The sequence below is a fragment of the Aptenodytes patagonicus genome, chromosome 2, assembly GCF_965638725.1.
Source record: "Aptenodytes patagonicus chromosome 2, bAptPat1.pri.cur, whole genome shotgun sequence".
In the NCBI taxonomy this organism is placed as follows: Eukaryota; Metazoa; Chordata; class Aves; order Sphenisciformes; family Spheniscidae; genus Aptenodytes; species Aptenodytes patagonicus.
In genome coordinates, this window is record NC_134950.1 from 86,523,604 (window position 1) to 86,543,028 (window position 19,425).

General features: G+C 39.7%; 1 protein-coding gene across 2 annotated transcripts in view; it reads right to left on the minus strand.

Moving 5' to 3' along the window:
• The window catches only part of CDH18 (cadherin 18), a 298,102-nt gene extending 285,425 nt beyond the window's left edge, over positions 1-12,677 (minus strand). The window contains exon 1 of one of the 2 annotated variants that reach the window (XM_076330375.1): positions 12,610-12,677. The gene's annotated coding sequence lies outside the window, so the exon portion shown is untranslated. Of the gene's footprint in view, positions 1-12,226; positions 12,334-12,609 lie in introns of those variants that run through there. The other variant, XM_076330374.1, reaches the window with a different exon arrangement.
• Positions 12,678-19,425: the final 6,748 nt, after the last annotated feature.

Consider the following 19,425-nt stretch of genomic DNA (forward strand, 5'->3'; position numbering starts at 1 on the left):
ACTGTCCCCTGCCCTGTTGCTGTGCACCTCACAGGAGAGCCTGGCTCTGGCTCCTCTACTGCTCCTGCAACCAGCTCCTTGTGGTGCCTTCTCTCTCGTCTCCTGGCAAAACAGATCCTCCAGCATCTCAGTGGCCTCCCACTCAACACTTTGCATTTTCTTGACCTCCCTCTTGTTTTGGACCACTGCAAACTGGGCACAGCTGTCCTGCTGCAATGGAACAGGAGAATCCCCTACCCTAACCCGCCGGCTGTGCCCAGCCATCAGGAAGCCTTCCTTGCTGCAAGGGCACCCAGCTGCCTCGCCTGTAATTCACTGCTCACCAGATCCCCATGTCCTTTTCCGCGGGACCACTGGCAGCTGGGCCGTAGCATTGCACTGGGTATTGCCAAACCAGGTGCAGGACTTCTGCTGAGCTGTTTGTGTGAACAGTATTTATACAGAGTTTTAAGACAGATAGTCCTGTCCTAAGAAACTTAAGCCTAAAAGAGGTGAGACAAGTAGATGAGACAGGATGAAAAATAACTGTTCAAGAAAGGCAACCCATTAAAAAAGAGGCTAGTTAAAAGTTTTGAGCAGGATTCAGAGGGAGCAAAAAGACAAATGCAAATTCAGGAGCTTCTGTTCAAGGTGTCGGAGACAGATAATTGAAAGGCTCAAATCCAGGAATGGGTGAAAGGGATAAATAAAGCAGTAGTATTAGAGGGTTACCTGGCCATAAGGCATAAGAATAGAAGAACGATTGAAAGCAAAATAAGATTATGTACAACCTTAGGCACGCAGCTCACCTCTTCATTCAGTTATTTATTTTTTCAGTTCTGAGATTCCAATTAGGCAACACCAAATATAACAACAGTGGCAACACAAGCCACTTTAGGTATAAAAAGGTCTTCAAAGGAAAAGTAGTACTGCAGTCTGTCAGAGCTACCTGACAAGGAAGAGTTCAATAATCCTCTACTGCACTTGAGCAATGAGGAGTGAGAAGTATAACCTTAAAATATAAGTAATGGAAAGAAATAGGTATGTGCCTGTAAGGAAATCTCAAATTCATCATGCTAAGCTTTCAAAGACAAACTTTAAACAAAATGGAGGTAGCTGAAAATACCTATTCATTTTGCTTGTGAGAAAAACGAATCTCTCATGCCTTTAGGCAGTAGAGAATTATGTGGTCTTTCGAACTGAAAAAGTGCAAACTGTAGAGGATCAGACTGAATAAATGTTAAGATGCCAGTCTCACAGGGCCTTTGGGAATCTACTCAATAACAATATTTTTGAGATGTCTCAGACAGGAATGGTGTATTTGTTATAGTTATTTACACCTTGCAGAGTAAGCTAATAAAAATGAAAGGATGTCTCTGTTCCATCAGAGAGATGGAACAGAGAGAGAAAGACAAAGGAAATATCTGCATGAGAACACATAACAGGTATAAACAGACCAGTCATTTTAAGGTAAGCTGAAAAGGAAAAAAAAAAAACAAAACAAAACCCCAATAACTTTCAACTGGACCATACTATAAAAAAGATTAATGTTTTCCACTTAGCATCTTTCAACTGTTGAAAAATTAGCCTGGTTAGTAGGGCTTTTTCCTTCAATTTATGCAAAGACTTGAAATGCAGAATTCATTTAGCCCTCATAGCAAGAAGAAACTTCCTTATCATAAAAAAGGCAGAGGCAAGCAATTGGATGGAGGAACAATTTCCTAAATCTGTAAAGATGATTCCAGCACTATTGTCACAGCTGTTGGAGATGGGACAAGGGTGGTATCCAACATCCAAAAATGAGATTTATACATCTGAAGAAGGCTTCTTGAGGAAGTCCTGGTGTCTACCCTGCTGCAAAGACCTGCTTCCTGAATACAAGTTTTCTGTGCATTTTATTGAGGCTACAATAATGATGGTAGCTGTGGAGAAGCCCCTTGGTCGGTATGATGGAAAAGTTAAAACCAACAGAAACCATCTCTATTGAAAAAGTTCCTTCTGTGCTGTTGGGCAGGAGTGCCAATAAAAAGCTGAGGCCCTTGGCTGAGGATCTTAACACATCTCAAGGTTGGGATCCAACTCAGTATGCAAATATATTTTTCCCTGGTGAGCCAAAATTAAGCAGAAGATAGGTATAATTTTCAATATCTAGTATATTGCTCATAATATGCTAAAAATAATTTATAAACACTGATTATTGGGGCTAAGCCTGTAATCCTCTTTAGGAGTAAGATACCGACCGCATCAATAGCTTCTTGAGAAAAAAAAAAAAATCAACTTCATTATGTGGCAAACTGTAAAACTACATCTTCTTGTGAAAAGAAAAAGATAAGGAGGCATAAAAGAGCTGACTCTAATTGACACCTTTACTACAATAATCTGGAACAATACTTCAAGATGAGCAAAAAACACAGGTTTAGTCATGCCCTTCTTTTCTTGTATCATATCCAAAAAAATGTTTCAATCTCTTTCTTAAATGACATACTTTTACTTCTGTATTGAATTCTTTATTTCATCTCTTTTATACTTTCCACTTTTTTTAATCAATTGCTAAAATTAGTCAGCAGAATTGCACATCAGGTATACCATACTTCCTTTCATTGGCATGAGATATATGGGAGACAGGAGCTTAAAAGGCCAGTCATTATGTGCAGTCCATAAGCTAACATTTCCTGCAGACAAAATATGTTCACAGTTATAGCAGGATTGGGGCCAAATGGGATTTAAACTATTCATTTAAAGTTCTTTGATTCTGCAACTAACCAAAGTCCATCTTTGTTCCAAATATAATGTTCTCTAATGTCAGGTATATTAAAGACTCCACCAAAATGGAGCAAAGAACTTGGACCTCTAATGTAGCTACAGCTAAAATAAAGACAGAAGTGAAAATATACAGTGGGCAGTAATGAAAAACTCATGAAAAAGTATAAAAAGTAATGAAAAAGTATAAAGACACGAGAAAAACAAGTGGGGAGTTGGGAAGACAAAAACTCAGCAAGAACAATTGCCTCATCCTTGGCAGCAATGGAGGTTCACATTTCCCCACCTGAGTGGTAACTGTCTGGTGTGCAGGGACTCAGCAGGAACCCACCTCTGAGTTAGTAGGTATGATAATGTTCTGCCTAGAAGCAGGTTAGCCTTATCTATCTACTGTTTGTATCAGCCAATAAATAATTGCTGTGTACTCATAAATTCAGTAAATTCCTGTTTGCAAGTCCCTGTGGATGGTAAAAGATGTTCAAATAAAAGTGACACAGTAGAGGAAGGGTTACAGAAAGTAAAAGAATGGTTTGATTAAAGAACTATCTATCAATTTGAATTTACTAATACTACAGTTTTTAAAATAAGAAAAGGTGGCCTTCAGGTTTCACAAAGGATAAACAACTCTGTCACATCAGAAAATCAGTTCATATTTTTAAGTCTGAAGGTTGATAAAACAGTATTTTTCAAACAGTCTACCTTGTTTTGAAGCTGCTTGTGTGGCAACATCAGGAGATGATAGAGAAGAGCAAAGTGTTTCCCTTTAGGGCTAACACTGTATGTGGACATTACAGGAATGTCATTATCAAAAGCTTTGGTGTCACAGCAAGATCACCAGCAATCTACAAAGATTGACTAGGCAGACTGACAGGCTTAAGACCTTGTCTACAAATCAGTTTGTATGGCATTCAGTTTCTAGTTCTCCTTTTCCTGAATACAGTGATGCCAGAATATCGACGATCCTCAGAAGGCAAAAGCCAATTCTATTTTAAAGTTCCTCTATTTAATTTACAGATGCCATAAACTTACTTAAATGTTTATTAATATTTTTCAAAAAACATAATCCTGAATCTAAAAGCTGTAGATGTGCAGGGGGCCACATACCAAATCACAATAATTCATGAGCTTTAATTCTAATGAATACATTGCAGTCCTGAACAAAATATTTACAAGCTATCCTTTAATACAGGAGTGTTTTAATAAAACCACTCATCTTTCACCTGGTATGAAATATGAATGCTAAGTATAGAAGCATCCATGTTTTTGGATTTCTGCAAAGTTAAGAAAAGTAATAGTCTGTTTTTAAAAGCAAAATTACAGCTATATGTTGCAAATAAGTACGTGCACACAAGTCCCAAAACGCGTAACACATCCATTTAAATGAGCCACGTGCACGGGGACATTCTTGAGTTTTGCTCTGCAGGGGAGTCACAACACTCATTAAAAAATAATAAGCTCCACAATGAATAGAGGAAGCGCTCATTATAATGTAATGAGCAATAATTATCACACAATGGTCCTGTGGAGTAAACTCATTGCATTCCAAGAATGTTATACCTTTTTTTCTTAAAAAAAAAAAAGCATAAACAGGAGCTCCTCCCGTCTTGGTTCAGAACTAGGAAACATAGGTATGTTGACATGACATAGTATATTTGGCCAAACACGCTACCATAATGTAGCAACACAAGCCAAACTGATTTCAGTAGCACAGTGGGCATTAATAGCTTTAGGAAATCAGTCCTCAGCTGACCTTATATAGCCTGAAACAGCTCAAGTTCATTAGCCTTCAAATCACAACGCAAGGCTATATAGTCAACAAAGCTCTTCCTGCTGGCTTTGCTTGAGAGGTACTTACAAACCTCCTGAATAGGTTTCTGTCTAAGAGGCTACTTTTCAAAGGTGTGTACAAAGGAACATCCCTCTGGTCATCTTTTCCATTCACCTGCCTCATGGCTAAAGAAAGATTATTGAAATAAAGTTGCCCTATTCTTCTTTCCCCACATCCAGCCTGTTGCTCCCCCCATTTTCACTGCATTAAATCTGGAACTTGCCAAACCTTCATATAAAATGACATAGCTCTCTAATCTGGCAGAAAAATAACCCAAGAAGAAAACAAGCCCTACAAAAAATCAGCAACTTGTTGGCTGAGTCATCTTGCATAAATTCTCCATAAGTTACTCTATGCTCTCAGGGGCTCACTTCTCCGGTAACACACATCCATCTACTGACTCCTCCTTAAGAGGTCAAGTGGTCTTCGGCATTATGTGTTTCACTTACAGTGTAAAACATGGTTGTAATTAGCATGATGCAGTTGTTTGAGCTGGATCTGAGAAACAGAAAGGCCTCCTCCAGGACAATATTCATGCAACAGGATCACTTCCTCTAAACCCTCTAAACCTAGAGCATCCAATTTATAGCACACAAGCCACACACACTGCCAGGCCAACGCGTTTATGTCCCAGCAGCAAGCCGGGGACTGATCCACAGTACTCTGCCGGCACTGGGGACCTGCTCCCTATCTATAACCCACACACAGCCTGCATGCCTATAATGCACCTGGTAAACACCGGGGAATAGGTTGCTGCTGCTTGAAAGCACTTCTGGCAGCAGGTCACATCATCTGCTCTAGGAATAGTAACCACCTTCCCACCACGCTGCTCCCTGGGGCAACCCTGGGGCACCCACCGTGTTAATGCACTGTGAACCTTATGCCTAGGATAGCTGTCCTGAGAATATACAGAATAACAAATAAATCCAGTTTATTTAGGAAACACTAGACCTTGTATGAATCAATTGTACCGTGAATACTTTGCAGTCGTTACCTGACATTGAAAGAAGCTTAACCAGTTAGAAATGTTGAGCACCACTTGAAAACATATGTTTGCTTGCAGATTGTCTTACCATTTTCCAAAACCACTTAGAAGAGTTTCTAATACAAAGCTACACTGGCTTTCAAAGCATTAGTTGTGCATTCATTGAAAATGAATGAGTATAAGAATGAACATTACATTCCTTCAGCAGTTTTCTAAAAGATGTCTTAGGCGGTTCACAATTTAAAAAAAACAGAAAAAAAAACCCAACTTAACATACAATGCTAAATGAACTGATTATTTTACGCCTTCTGCCATGCAAATACAAAAATATTTAAGATCTCTCTAGGCTGAATAGGCAAGATAATAACTCTGAGTTCAAATTCCCTAATATGAATGCAAGAATTCGTGCTTTAATGAATGACAAATATATAACAAATTTTTCTCATCAGCAAAGTGTGTGGAAATTGCGTGTAATAAATGATGTGTAGCTTTTTTTTATAACTCCAGTAAGAAGGCTTATTATTTATTAGAAAGAACAAAATGTAAAACATAAAAGAAATAGTGATTGAGGACTGTAATCCAGACATAAATTAGTTTCCTTTTTATTTTTAAATATTGGCAGTTCCCATGGGCAGTTAATAGCTGCCATGCTACAGTGCTGCTCATATGCCCTGGTTTTATTTCACCTCTCCTGAAAGCCAGGATTTTACACTTAGAAGAGTCAGCAGTTCCCAGGTGCTAATACAATGTATCAGTGTTAAAAATACCTTCCTACAGTCAAATGAAGTCTTTCTCACTATTGAACAAACTAAAGGAGCTACCTCCCTTTTAGCAACTACTTTTTCCTTCAAATATGCACAAACACATGCATACGCACTCCAACACCCTCAAAATGAATAGCAACACTTTTCCTGTCCTGCCACCATTGCTAAACTATTAAAATTTTTACTCATTATAGGAAGGTTCTCTACTGAAGGAGCACTTGTACTTTACAAATAGTACAGGATTCACTAGGACAGGATCTCAACCCTGGTTCTGAATATCTCAAATGCTTGCCCCACTGCTACAGAGATGGTCTCTATGTTGCTTTATTTATTTATTTATTCATTTATTCTAGTAATTTGAGTACCATCAACAGCAGAACATGACAGAAATTTCGACCGAACCCTAGGCAGAAATCCAAGCCTGAGAAATTTCACCCTGTGCCCCAATTCCAAGTGTCAGTTTAAGCCTCGTTCTAACAACTGCCCTATACAGAAATTATGTTTACAAGGAAAAGACAAAACAAAAATATTTCCTCTGCGCAAGGCATAATTATTGATAATGAAAGGCACTTCATAGTCTCTTGGACCAAAAGATTTTCATTCACAGCTCTCCCACCACCCAGTAAGAGTAAAATATGAGTTAAACAGAATTCAAATCTGAATAAATAACTTTTGTATAACAATATATTACTCATTCAGTTAAGTGGTCTAATCATAGAATATTATTCAAAATAAATTATTTAATATAATCATGGAAATGCGCATTCCCATCTGTGAAAATAAGCAGATTTGGGTCAACAAATAGATCATTGTACTGCCACACAATGTGATCAGTAACTTTTACATGCTTTTAACAGTACCAAGAATCATTCTTTTTTTAAAAAGCTGATTTCCATTTCTTTGTACCTTCCCAAAGAATATGTGTGTGCATGTGTAACTATATATGCATCCATAACTGTGGCTATAATGTCTTCATGGCAATTAACTATGAAACAATACAATGCATGATGGAGACACTGGAACAGGTTGTCCAGAGAAGTTCTGGATGCCCCATCCCTGGAAGTGTTCAAGGCTGGGTTGGATGGGGCTTTGAGCAACCTGGTCTAGTGGAAGGTGTCCCTGCCCATGGTAGGGTGTTGGAACTAGATGATCTTTAAGGTCCCTTCCAACCCAAACTATTCTATGATTCTATGATACCCCTGGAACTACCAAAAAAGAGAGTCAACCAAATAGAGAGTTGTTTTCAACAGGAATACTGCACAGGGAGAAGACACGATGGGCAGTAATTAGACCACCTACATTTAGGCATGTACTTCAGTTCAAGCTACCTATGTCACCAGCAGGGAGAGGCAGGTTTCTCCACAGAACAGTTCAAAACAATTCAAGTGCAAGACCCCAGCACAGCGCATGAAGAATCTGAAGCTGGCTGATTTGCAATGCCTCGTCCACTGCCCCCAGCTGATGGGGGAACCAGACGATGACACGGCAGTCCCCAGTTCCACCTCCAGCAGACCGTCCTAAAGAAAAGCGTGCCCATCCTACTGCCTCACTCCTCCCGTCTGCTAAGTCAAGACAATGTGACTGATCCCTCTTGTAAAGTACTTTCAGGGTTCAATGTTACAGACTGTGCAGTACTACACAGACCAAAAAATCTCACAGGTCGCTACAGTCTTATGGTAGAAATGCAGCCAGTACCTGAGCTAGCATGGGTATTTTTATACAACACTTCACAAACACCCTTTAAAAATTGTCCATGTAAGCACTGGATAAATTATATTGAAACCTAGGTAAGGTGGAGTGAGAATGGAAAAATATGTCCGTGACCTAAATATATTCCCCCTTGCAAGAATATTTGCTTAATAGAAGCAAACAGTTTCATAAAGAGCGGGGAGACAAGTTTGTAATTGTAAAATAATGCTCTGCTTTTTCTGTGATAACAAACCGAGCCTTAACTCTGCTCAGGTTTGAAGTAATTCCACAAAAATATAAATGGCAATTGCCATCACGCAAAATCACGATTCTTACAGGCCTCAGGCATCTGTTAAATGTATTTTCAGTATGCAAGAACTGCAGATGTGCAAACGCCACCAAGTTGCTTATCGGTTACTTATAGAGCTACATGACTATGTTCTTCTGGTTGTGCTCAATGAACAAAGACATTATTTAAAAAAAACCCAAACCTAAAACAACAACTCCCTCCCCCCCAAAAAAAACAAGCAGGAGATTAGGCTTATGCATGAGACTTGGGGGATTTGAAGGGAGTGTAGTAACTGTAGCAATTGTAGCGTTACCTCACTCCCTTCAAATCCCCAACTGGTTTCACTTAAATTCCTGTTGATTCTTCATATGCATATTAAGACCAGTCCAAAAAAGTAATGGTACATTATTTAAAGCATCTCAGTATCAGTAGTTCGTCTGATAAAGCCTGTTTTTGGAGGAAAAAAAAATCATCTCATTCTGCCAGTCTTCCCTCTCCCTTACGGGATACATGATTTTTTTGGCTCCTAATTCAGGAGCTTCTTAAAAATTCTACCTCAGTTCTTGGACTGAATTTTCAAATTCCATGTAGCTGCATTTGCTGGAAATGGAGTGCAAAATTGTGTTTATAATCAAAACCAATTTACAGAGTAATGGAGATACTAACACTGCAGTATTAGGCTCTGCAATATTTCTTTAAAACAATATTGTACAATATTCGTTCTGCAATTATCGTGCAATGTTCATGTCATACATGAAGTTACAGCGTGCTTCAGGGACTTGTCCAAGATTGCCCATCAAGTAAGTAGTGAAATTAAAGCACTTCACCCTGATTTATCACTGGACTATACTCTCTTTAAACTAGAATACTGTTGACCAAGGTAAATAAGTTTTCTACTATAATTAATGTTAGTGAGATTTACGTGCTGGATTATATAAACCTTTGTAGGCAATTTTGGGGTTTTCACATTATTTCCGCTTACGACCTTCGTATATGCATCTCCTTCCTCTAGCAGAAGATGAATAGAATCTCTTCTATGAATAGAATCTTTGTATGTAGATGATTTTTTTTTTTTTTTTTGCTATGTATTTCCTCCCCTTCCTGTCATGTCAGTTGCCACCTTTATTTTGCATTGTCTACAAGCAAACTCTGCCCCAACGTGTCATGATGGCTGATTTAGCTTAGGCCCCTTTGCAGGACAGGTCTACCAGAGCTAACTAGCTACTAACTGTCTGAGCAGGAGCTCATGTTCATCTGCATGGAACAGATTACTCACTGGTATTTAGTTGGTTTGATTCAATGTGCTAACACTGATAATTTTCAGCACTACTTGTATTAACAGAAATGTCGTTCTTAACCGGAGCAGGAGCTTCCAGATGTGGAACAGGATTTTTCATACCCTTCAAATTTCATTTATCAGCCTGAGATGTAGGCTGAAGTCTTCAATACAACCATGTTGAGAACTAACAACTCAATTACTTACATTTTAAATATGTTTATTTCTAGTTGTTGATAAATATCCAGTCCTTATTAAAACCAGGGATTAAAGTTAAACTGAGTTCAAAGACAAAATGATTTAAAAAAAAAATATATATATAATCACTTTTAAATACAGATTGTTCCCTGAAGGGTATTACATAAATGTTACACACCACAGGCATGTCAGTACCGGTACAGTAACAACTGTACCTCTCTGGCATGCACACATGCACTCGCACACGCTTATTTTGGATGTTGAAGGCATTTATCCCCAGTTGTTTTATAACATTGCATACACTCACCAGAACTATTACCATGAGCTAGCACAGCATGCACCAACAAAGTGGTTGAGTTAGAGCCTCTGCACTGCAGGACAAAAACACTAGACAACAACAATTATAATGTAGGTAGTAAAGAATGCTGCCCTCAAATTAAACTTCCAGGGGAATTAAACTGGTCGAAGTATAAAAACTCCGTTTTGTCCTAATAGCAGGGTCAGCACTCCCATCCTGGTGAAGCCTCCTATAGGATCCTCAGCACCTACAAGTGGAAGGAATTCAGTTTTGAATCTCATCTGTAAATGGTTCAGTCAGCAACACAGTGCCCCCTAAGCCACGCTCGTGCACTGGCTCTGCTCCTATTTTAAGGGAAGTGCTGTCTGACACATTATTTCTCCTGTCATTTTTTAGAGGGAGCAGGTAACAGCAAATGGGTCGGTTTGTTTTGGGGTTTTTTGTTTGGTTTTTTTCTGTTTGCTTGTCTGTTTTTCTAAGTAGAAATGAAACAAAGTTATCTATTGGAGTCCTTAAGTAGGATGATTAGTAATTTTAACTAACTACAGAAGAAAACTATTACATTGTTTCCATAGGTCCACATTAAAAAAAAACCAAAAACCCACACCTTAATTTGCATTAGGCAACTATAATGAACAATGCCTTCTTCAGAAAAGTCTGAAATGAAATACTCTGTCAAAGGCAGTGGAGTAGGTTAGGGAAGCCTTTGGGTTATTTCTCTGAATCAGTCTTCTTACTTTTACAGTTAGGCAAAATGCCAAACATATGCCAAATTTTTAAATTAATGTAATATTTCCCCTGAAGACAAACATTTACTATCATCCAGGAGAAGGACAATTACGGCAGAAGGAAGGCTTCAGTGTTTTCACACAACTGTATATGATTGACTGCAGCACAGAAGTAAAGCTTTGGAAATGTAGGAGCTATGCTTAGTGTCTTGGAATGAAAAATAAAATCTGTACCTTGAATAGAGGCAGTGATTTTATCACCTGTGCTGACTGAAGTCATAATTTTACCTGTGTTTTCCATCATATTTCTTTGATCATGAAAAACTAATAGGGCACTGATGCTCATGAAATTGGATTTATCCCAAACCCTAATCTGAATTATGAACTACATTAAAATATAAGAAATGTTCATACTGCTTTACAGAGACCCACTCAGAGAAATACACGCAGGGGTATACAATTGCTACGTTTCATTGGCTTCCGTACCCTGTCCTCCTTGTATCTTGTCACTCATGTACACAAACCAGACTTTCTCTTTCACAGGCACACACAGACGTACACGCACAGAGAGAGGTTGAGGACTACCTTGTTTTCAAAGATACACATTAGTGAAGTCATTCTGAGGAACTCCTTGCTTACAAAAACACTCAGTTCCAGACCACTGGCAGTGCAATTGGTGAAAATGTGGTGTGAACTAAAGGCACACAGTAGTTTTGTTCATTAAGAAGGATACCACGGGGGTGGGCTAGGAGGAAATAAAGAGAGGATTCATTTCTGGCTGTGCATTGTTTACAGTGCCCTTTACACAAAGTAAAGTTGGGTCACTGTTTAAGCTTTAACAAACAGATAAAGGTAAATCTGCAAGAGGTCTTTTTCTGCTGCGATTTCAATCCTCAGTTATCACGTAGTATTACAGACATGGAGGAAAAAACAAACAAACCAACCAACCAAAAAGACCCCCTGAAATTGCTATTCAAATATCAAGCTTAATGTTCTTCACATACAGTTTCACATGGCGTGATTTTTGTATAGAAAGGCTCACATACGTGAGTTGAGCTAAAGAATCTGCCTGCCATCACCATTAAAATGCATCTGCACATTATTCCCATAAGTTAAGCAGTAGAACTGTAGGTATTACGAACATGGTAACACACAAACACACACACGGAGCGCCGCTACCTTTCTATGCCTGTATTTTGCGGGTCCCTTTGTAACTGCCTCGGATAAGCAAACGCGATTCTACACCACCACAAGGGTAAGGCTTACGTATCAGCGGTAACTTTAAGACAGACAAATTACAGGTTGTGGACCCACTGCGATAGCATTATTGCACTAAATATTTTGCACTGCTTAGAAGGCTGTGTTAGCAGCACCACTGTCCAGAAATATCCATGTTGCCACATATTAAAGTGTCATTTTATTTAAGCCTTACCTTGGCTGACTTGCCCTAACTGGTGACAAGGCACTTTAATTTATAAGAAGCAAATGGGGACTTTTCGCAGTGCTGGCGGCAACAGCTGCTCGCCGTCCTCAGAGAGGCACCCGGCCCCGGCTCTGCATCCCTCGGAGCCCTCAGCCCCGCGCCGCCGCTCCTGCAGCGCCGGCAGCCCGGGCGATTGGCTGCGCCGCCCGCCTCGCCTCGCCTCCCCGCCCGCCCCCCTCCTTCTCCCCTGCTCGCCTCGTTTCCCCCTTCTCCGGCACTTCGGGGCTGCACGCAGCCTCCTGCGCGCAATGGCAGACCCCGGCCAACCCCCGGCACTCGGAAGGAAGCGCGATTCACCCATCCCGTACGTCCAGCCAGCCATCCGTACGTACCCGCATAACCGGTGCGTACGGGCACGGGCACGTCTTGGTCCGGCAACTGCGCGGCTGCGAAAACAGAAACCCCCCCCTTTCGTGCTGGAGCTGCTGAAGAAGGACGGCTCCGGCTCGGCGACAGCAAGCCCCTAAATTCGGTGCCGAGAAAGGGGGCCGGGGGACGAGAGGGCTGGGCTGTCGGGAGGGGTGGGAGCGCAGGGAAGGGGCGCACCGCCGAAAGCGGGCAGTACGGCGCTGGTGTGGCAAGCCGGCGATAGATTTTCCCGTTTCTGTGCGAAGTCGTCACAGCCTGCTAAACGTTCAGCTGCCGGCTCGTTCATCAGCCATCCACATGGTCCGACGGTGGCTGCGAGATTCAGAGTGAACGATGCCCTTTAATGCCTCCTTCCGATCCTGCTGGGGGGGGCACTGGAGCTTTCATACTGGCCACCCGTCCCCTTCCAGATCAGCCCCGCTCCTTTAAAGATTTCCTGCCCTTTAACACCTCTATATTCATATTACTGCACCATAAACTGTAAGTTTGGGGATACTTTATGTCCTTTCAGGCTGGTCTGGATCAAAGCAAGCCGGCTGATGCAAAAGTCATTCCAAAATCTGGACCTCGTGTAACACCTTTACTCCAAATACACCTTATTTGGAATTAAGATTAATGGCATTCTCCTGATTCAGGGTTTCAGTAATGGAGCAAATGTGTCAGACTTTGCTTATCCAACCTGCTAAGGCAGTGTATTAAAAATGTAATTAACATATAAGTGAAAGCCCTGGCACATACCCTACTGGCGCAGAGCAACCTTGCTTCTAGCCGGCAGGACGCATGCCCTGGGGTGAGCCATGAAACCACAGCCTGCTCCAGGCTCAGAGCCCAGGCAGGAGACGGCAGAAGAGAAAGCTGCTAGTCACCGGTATTAGTGGTCAGAAGCAGCATCCAAAGTATAAATGATAGGCACCCCATGTATAAATGATCTAGACTGGAAAAGGAGAGCTGAAAAGGGTGATTCTACGATTTAACATAACCGGAAGGGAAGTTGTTACACCAGATTAGATGGAAGGAACAACACTGCTCACTGAGATCACTTAAATCAAAGTCAGGATAAAATCCAGTGCTGGATTTTGAGAACTTTTCAAACAAAATCACTCTGAGCTGCTCAGTGAAATACATGAAAAATGATTTTGCAAGCAGGGTAGGGAACTGAAGGCAAGAAGCAGCTAGGTGTGTGAATTTGGGAGATGTAAGCTCTTGGAGGAAATGAAATAGAAGCTGTTTCCATTTGCTATTTATATGTCCTCTGGCTTGCAACTGCAGCACATATGAATCAATGCTTTAATACACAGTCTTCAGAATGTTCTCTCTCATACAACTTCTGTTAGGTTTTGCATAGCTCCAGATTCAGATCTTGTGATCTGGGGGATGGGCTGCTTTTATCCAGATGCTTTCACTATTTTACTGCACTATGGGAGAAGCAACTTTCAAATCTCCTTGTTGGGGAGGTAGTTACATTAGTAACATGGAGGGAAAAAAAGGAGGGAAAAAAGGAATGAAAAGGCACCCCTTCCCTTTCATTCTCTGAAGGTCCACACAATTTCACATGAAAAAGAATTCATGCCAAGCCACCCTCCAAAGATGCCCTCCTCACTGCTTAAGGTGAAAGAGGCAAAACACAGGGTTACCTTTCAGCCTACCAACCATTTGATGAAATGCTGCTTAGGTGTAACAACCCAAGGATACAGCTGAAAACAAAACATTTTATTTTAAAGTCTTTTTTCAGCAATTTTCAGTGAATAAGGCAGAATTATGAATATTCACCAGATACTCAGAGCATAAGTCATCAATTCATTTGTTTCTGCAATAAGAAGTACGACAAGCAGAGGGAAGTCTTGATGCTCCAGAAAAGCATTTAAAAGGAGAAAATCTACAGAGTTCTTTCTTCTTTTATATATATATATATAAAAATAAATACATGCATATACATTCATATCTACATATTTCAGAGACTTCTTTCAGGCAGGAGCAAAGAATATCAATGTAAAGAGATTATAACCAGTATTGCAGGCTAATTTGGTATAAAATGGTCAAAGATTTGCTTAACAATTTAAAATTATGCCATTTCAAGAAGCTGACAGTTTGAAAAAATTAGCCTCAACGAACTCTGACATTTCTTTTAAGCCTAAATACTGAGATTTGGTGTTAGTGATGTTAGGCGGATCCTTTCATCAGTTTGAATGTTAAAAGAATCTAAAATTGTCATGGGGAAAAAAATCCTCATGAAAAGAACCTCAAGATGAAATTATTGTCTGGGACTGCAGTAGTATTGCCAGAGGAATTCCAGGGAAATTTGTGTATAACCCGTGAAGTCATTGTGTGCATAGGGTTTACCTCGGGATTCCAGTAGACTTACACAATTCTAGCAGTATATCAAAACACAGAACTTTGCAGATCACATTCAGAAAGTTCCCTTCCTAGATTTGAGAGTGACAATGATTACAGGCGATGGTAAAAAGAAGGGGCTTTTTTGTACCTTCTAACTTGTGGCCTTGCTATATTTTTAAGAGCAATACTGAAAAGGAGGTGGACTAGTTATGAAGGAGCATCTGTAACTGTACCAAAAAGTAACCAAGTTTCTACAGATTAAAAAAAAAAAAAAGGTTATTATTTTGTTGCTGTTGAAATTCTCTTTGTTAGATAACAGCTCCAGTTAATCATTTATAGGATATGCCCGCAAAACCAGTCTCTCTTTGTTGGTGCTTAATATGCTAAACATGTATTGATCATCTTGCGGGTAACTGCTAGAGAACTGATCATTCAGCTAACATTCAACCAGTTATAAAAAAGACTAAGTGGTTCATTAATACATAAAGTAATGAAAAATGCAGGTCATTTATAGATTACAAATTTCCTGTACCCTAGATACATTAGGAATGGCTAAGACTGTATTGGGATAAGGATGTTGCCAAGTTCGGTCCAACTCTTCATTGTTCTTAGGCACATGCACTCTAATAGCTGCAGTCGAAGAAAACAAGCACAGTCGCTGCCAAGAACCTCTGCTCACACACTGAGAACAATTGTACTGGGATTTTTCACGTTCTTGTTCAAAAGCACCAGGGAATATCCCAGTTACCCACACCCCCAGCAGCAACTTTCCAGTCTTATAAACAAATTACAAACTGCTTCCCTTTTTCCTAGAGTAAAAGGGTAAAAAAAAAGTATTCTACCATTGCGTGCCACCAATTTCACAATGCATGAAGAGGAATAACACCACCTCTGAAAACAAAAAGCAGTTAACACTGGCTGTGTAACTGCTTGTGTTTTCTTTTTTTTTTACTAGATTAAACCATTATTTTTGTTCTCAGCTTCAGTGTATAAGAACCAGTCCCAGCAATATGCCTGAGAACAATGACACTCCCTCCAATTGCTATTTTTCTTCTTATTTGATAAACATTTTTTATTTACACAGTTATTAATAAATACTTACAACTACTAATATATGCAGAAAGGAATTTTCTTAAAAGTTTGTATGTGACCTACTAATGACAGTTCTTTAGAAACTATCATCTAAAAATATTTCAGTAAGTGCAATTAACAATTGGTCCTAAAGAGTTTAAAAGTAAAATGTCAAGTAGGATATAAAAATAATGTATATTGTTTGATGATGCATCACAATCGGACATAATTGACTCACCGTATCACTGCTATTTCTATGTAGAAGAGGACCTAAAAGTGATAAATCATAACAATGCCAAAATAATTTTTAAATCAAATGCATTCAAAATATTGTTGCATTTCTATCTTTAGATTTCTAATAGAAAATCATACCAAAATTGGTCATAGCAGTCAAAATTTTCATTTTTATCCAAACAACATTTTCTGATACAAAATGGTGGGTCAGAAATTTTTAACTCTGTCTAGTGGATGAACACACAACTGAGCCATCTTCATGTTCCTGATAAAGACTCTCTGCAGGGTTCCCAGATCATGCCTACTGTATACTGGTTTGTTTTTTTTTTAATTTGATAATGTGCACAAATATTCAGAGGGAATAGGATTAAGACAATTCATTTTGCGTATGGTCTCTCTGAATATTCTTTAAGCCATGTATTTCCTCTAAAAAATTAAAATAGTCAATTAGAAAAAAAAAAATTTTCATACAGGTTAGCAAATTCTACACAACATTAATCGCAGAGGGAATGGCAATGCTGCTGATACTGCCTTGGCTCCTTCTACACTAAGCATCACTGGAGTATTTTCTAATAAAACAACAACAGCTGTTCCTAGATATATGATGCCAATACCAGTTGCCAGTCACAGAAAACTTGTAATAATATAGTCATTTGCCTTTAGTATTGCATGAAATGACAGATAAAACATACTGACAGGACTTGGAGAAAACAACATAATACCTGGCATTTTGCTACCTGTTGCCATAAAACTCTGAGCTAATCAGTCCCTCTCCAAATGCAGGAAAGCACAGAAAATATATAAAAGGCAACAAAAGAATAGCGTGGTGTTTCAATCTCTCAGTCTCTGCATCGCAGCACCAAGGGAAAGACAAGAAAGAAGACTCAGCTGAAGGCAATGAAGTGATTGACTCAGACATCAGTAGATCTTTCTGCCCATCCTGTGGAATTTCACACTAGCATATATAATAGACACCACTCAGTCAAGAAACTTGCTTAATTGGGATGTTTCCTAGGAAACCAATATAACCCTGTAACTGTATATAATGCAGTGACCACTGTAAAATGGGATGCTTCCTGGTAACTATATAAGGTTTACATGCAATAGGCGGCATTTTTGTAAGTTTAAACCTGGTAAGGAAACTATCCTCGTGTTTCTGAAACTAATATAGGCAAAAATAATCTTTTTTTTCATTCACAGGCCAATATTAAATCCTCACAGGTCAAGGTTCTCTCTGGATTGTTGCAAGTGGTTATTTAGATACTCCTTTTTTATATAATGTATCAGCTGATTACAAAGATGTCTGATTTCAAATAATGAACATTATATTTGGAATTTGATGGCTCTTACAGCTGGTAACAAGATACAGCCTTCTTCCCCGCTCTAACAGGAGCTTTAATAAATTTTTGCTTAGAGGTAGGTAAATACTAACGGGCAAAAGCTCCTGGGACATTCTAAAGACAGATTTTTGTAATATCATCCTAATGGACATTATTTCTGGGGCATATTAGGTACTTTTTATCTTTACTAAGATAAAGAAATTGCTTCTCTTAGACTCAGCATTCAGTAGGCTAACAGCAGATCAAAAAAGAGAACTCTAAAATGTTACAAGGTGATGATGAGATTTCTACTGAAGTGAGAATATCCTTTCCATTGAAACCATAATGCTGAAACATGCTGAAGGTATGTTAAGGAAAAGCTGGGTAATTTTTGATATAGAATCTTCACTGGAACTTAGAAGTCCTCCATGCCTCCCCTGTACTATATCTGCGTGTCGTACCAGCTATTCTTTTTTACCACTTCTTGCCAATATGAGGAAGCGCTCAGATATTGTTTTGCTCCTTGCAAAAATGTACAGGATCAACAACATGTTTAAATATAACAACATGCGCTCATTGCTTCATGCCCTGTCAGTGGGCACCACTGAGAAGAGTCTGTCTTCCTCTTCTTTACCCCCACCCCTTCATCAGGTACTTATACATATTGGCAAGACCTCCCCAGCGCCTTCTCTTCTCCAGGCCAAACAGTGCCAGCTCTCTGCTTCACCTGATATGATGGATATTCTGATCCATTAATGATCTACATAGCCTTTCGCTGAACTTCCTCCAGTACATGCACATGTGTCTTGTACTGGAGAGCCGAGAACTGGACTCAGCCCTCCAGATGAGTCTCACCAGGGCTGAGGCAATGGATGACCTCCCTTGACCTGCTTGGTGATGCTCTTCCTCATGCAGCCCAGGATGCTGTTGGCCTTCTTTGCCACAAGGGGACAAATGTGCACTATATTTGTAGTAGTTATATTTTGTAATAATATTGAGCACTAACATAGGACCAAAGTTGAATTTTTAAAATTACTGAACTATTTAGCAGAGCTCTTAATTGCTGAATCACCCACAGCCTGTGGGACAACTGTGTTTAGTACAGAGTTGTAGAGTCAATTAATGTCTAATCCCGGTGCTTCTATTAACTGGATTAACCTAGTTTCTGATTAGAGCGGGAAAAAGGATAAATCTGAGTAGGTTTATGAAAGAGAAAGAAACTGAGGGGAAGTGAAACAAAGGATAAACTTCTTGGTCACTTCCAAATTCTGAAGGCTTAGATTGACAGCATTTTCATTTAGAAGTGTCAAATGAGAAAACAAGGTTGAAGAACACATAGTGTAGTCCACAGGGGCAGCCTTAACGCACTGTAGCTGATGGGGATTCTCCTCCACTAAGGGCTACTGTGTAGGTACAGTGTCCTTCCTGTTCTGCAGTGCCAGGCCTGGTGATAGTAAGTCCCCCTCCGGTGTGCTTAGCGCAAGTGGGAAATTGTAAGATTTTGCTGAAGGATTTAAAATTCCAGTGGAGATGAATCTCTGATATCACCAAGGTAAAAGCCCCGCCCCTGCCCCCTCTTGTACTTCTCTAGCCAGGCAATGAGACAACTGAAGAAATGGAAACAACAGTCAAGAAACAAATTGATTCTTATTCTTCTTGTTTTTACTTGAAGAAACACTCCAGTTCCACAAGCCAACTACATGCTCGCATTTAGGAAATGTCATGACTGCCATTTATTTAGACTTTTTTTAAAAAAACCACCTACCAGAATGCTTCTCAGGATGTCCTTTTTTTCTGCCATGTACTTATTACTGCTCACTA